Source organism: Neoarius graeffei, chromosome 5 (assembly GCF_027579695.1).
Source record: "Neoarius graeffei isolate fNeoGra1 chromosome 5, fNeoGra1.pri, whole genome shotgun sequence".
Taxonomy (NCBI): domain Eukaryota; kingdom Metazoa; phylum Chordata; class Actinopteri; order Siluriformes; family Ariidae; genus Neoarius; species Neoarius graeffei.
Window position 1 is genome coordinate 75,172,601 of NC_083573.1, and position 3,188 is coordinate 75,175,788.

Consider the following 3,188-nt stretch of genomic DNA (forward strand, 5'->3'; position numbering starts at 1 on the left):
TCCATCCTTCTCCTCTCCTCTCTTTCCCTCTTGTTCTTGTCTGTCTGTCTGTCTATCCGTCCATCAGTCCATCAGCTGCGCCCAGTCCGGAATGGAGAGCTCACAGCCAGGCGGGTTGCCAGATTGGAGTCAGGGGATGAATCGCACTCTAGTCATGGTTTAAATCCCACCCAGGCTTTCTCTCGGCTTTACAGCACACTGACTGTCATTTTCAAATCCCACCAACCAGCCAAAGACAAATTTAGCCAGAGCAATGGGATTAAAGCTACACAGGGCAGGTGATAAGGAAACGGCAGCACTGCGCTCAGGATGCAGCGATGATGGGATGCTGATGTTGCGCTGATTCGCGGCTGTTGTTGCTAAGATACCGTCGTATTACAGAGAGAGAGAGAGAGAGAGAGAGAGCGCTTTTAGGGAAAGCCAGCAGGTATTTTACACATAAAAGCAACAAGGAAGTACTTTGGGTAATGGAAGAACAAAGCATCTATAGTGTTTAAATGAAATTCATCCATATAGGTTTAATAAAGAGATTTCAGATTTAATCTTTTTTTTTTTGCACTAAGTATTGAGTTTTGCACTATTTGCACACAAATACATAATATCACTTTGGACCTGTCCTTATCTTGTCATCCATCCATCCATGGCTTATCCTGTCCTACAGGGTCGCAGGCAAGCTGGAGCCTATCCCAGCTGACTACGGGCGAAAACACCCTGGACAAGTCGCCAGGTCATCACAGGGCTGACACATAGACAACCATTCACACTCACATTCACACCTACGGTCAATTTAGAGTCACCAGTTAGCCTAACCTGCATGTCTTTAGAGGAAACCGGAGCACCCGGAGGAAACCCACGCAGAGAACATGCAAACTCCACACAGAAAGGCCCTCGCCAGCCACTGGGCTTGAACCCAGAACCTTCCTGCTGTGAGGCGACAGTGCTAACCACTACACCACTCCCTCGTCTTGTCATTTACGCTGTTTATTGTACTTAGACAGCTACAGATAGAGTTAGAGTTATTTATATACCTGGTTTTGTAATCTGTAAATGCACCATGGAGAGCCTGAGGGAAAAGGTATTTCAGTGCACTGTATACTTGTATATGGACGTATTGACAATAACGCTCAATAATCTTGAATCTTAAACATCCTGATTTCCTGCTCTCTGTACAGTATTTACTACCTGACTGTTAAAACATAACAGACTGGAGGTGAGCATTACAAGGAGGTTAGATTTTGAATTAGATTTCAAAATACTAACATTGTTTTAGCTGTCAAAAAATTGTAATGTGAAGTGACGGATGACAAGTTTGGTTTGTCAAGCTAGACATGAAAGATATAAGTTGTCAATAATACTGATGTGCAACATACTGAAAGTATGTAGACACCTGACCATTGCATTCCAGAGTTGGTCCCCTGTTTGTTGCTATAATACCCTCCACTCTTCGAGAGAGGCTTTCAAATAAATGAATCTAGTGGATTTTATTTTGTTTGTCACATAGATCACATAGTGATGGGAAGAATACAGGGCAAAGCCCCAGTTGATTTTCACAATTGATTGATGCAACCCTCCCCAATCTTTCCGGGCTTGGGACCAACACTAAGTATGCACTGGCTTGTGCAACCCCACTGGCTGGGTATTTTACCTACAGTAACCTGCATGTCTTTGGGGGAAACCAGAGCACCTGGAGGAAGCCCACACAGACATGAGGAGAACATGCAAACTCCACACAGTTAGGCCCCGTTGGCCATGAGGTTCAAACCCAGAACCTTCTTGCTGGTTGGTGAAATAATTTCAGGAACCTTCTTGCTGTGAGGAGACAGTGCAAACCACTACACCACCGTGCTGCCAATTTTTTTTTTTGGATTTTGGAGCATGGCTGTGTGAATTTCCGCTCAGTCACAAGTGAGGTCAGGCACTGAGGTTGGATGAGAAGGCGTTTAGTGAGGTTGAGGTCAGGATTCTGTGCAGGACACTCGAGATCTTCCACACCAACCTTGGCAAACCATGTGTTTATGGAGCTCACTTTGTGCACAGGGGTATGTATTGTCATACTGGAACAGGTTTGGGCCCTTTAGTTTGATCCATCCAGCCATGATCTGTAACTGCTTATCCTGTGCAGGGTCACTGGCAAGCTGGAACCTATCCCAGCTGACTATGGGTGAGAGGCGGGGTACACCCTGGACAAGTCACCAGATCATCACAGGGCTGACACACAGAGATAAACAACAATTCACACTCACATTCACACCTACGGTCAATTTTGAGCCACCAATTAGCCTAACCTTCATGTCTTTGGAGGAAACCAGAGCACCCGGAGGAAACCCACGCAGACACGGGGAGAACATGCAAACTCCACACAGAAAGGCACTGGGCTCGAACCCAGAACCTTCTTGCTGTGAGGCAATGGTGCTATCCACTACACCACCGTGCAACCCCCTTTAGTCCTAGTGAAGGGAAGTTGTAATGCTACAGCATACAAATACTTTCTATCCATTTCTGTGCTCCAAATTTTGTTGCAAAAGTTGGAGGAAGGCCCACATATGGGTGTAATGATCAGGGGTCCATATACTTTTGGCATATAGTGTACCTGGCATATCTATGCAACGAAATCTTCACATTGTCGCTGAAAACTACTTGTTTGTTTAAATCCAGTGGGGAGAGAAAGAAGAGGTGTGTTTTGATTGTTCTGACATTGCTGCATATTGCATCATTGATATTAACATGGCTATTAAAACCTTCTATAAGAGCAAGACTGGTACAAGACAAATAATTAGTGTGACATGGAACATTTTGAATGAATTACATTGCATCTGGAATGAATTTGACATGTTCTCATCTCATCTCATTATCTCTAGCCGCTTTATCCTTCTACAGGGTCGCAGGCAAGCTGGAGCCTATCCCAACTGACTACGGGCGAAAGGCGGGGTACACCCTGGACAAGTCGCCAGGTCATCACAGGGCTGACACATAGACACAGACAACCATTCACACTCACATTCACACCTACGGTCAATTTAGAGTCACCAGTTAACCTAACCTGCATGTCTTTGGACTGTGGGGGAAACCGGAGCACCCGGAGGAAACCCACGCGGACACGGGGAGAACATGCAAACTCCACACAGAAAGGCCCTCGCCGGCCCCGGGGCTCGAACCCAGGACCTTCTTGCTGTGAGGCGACAGCGCTA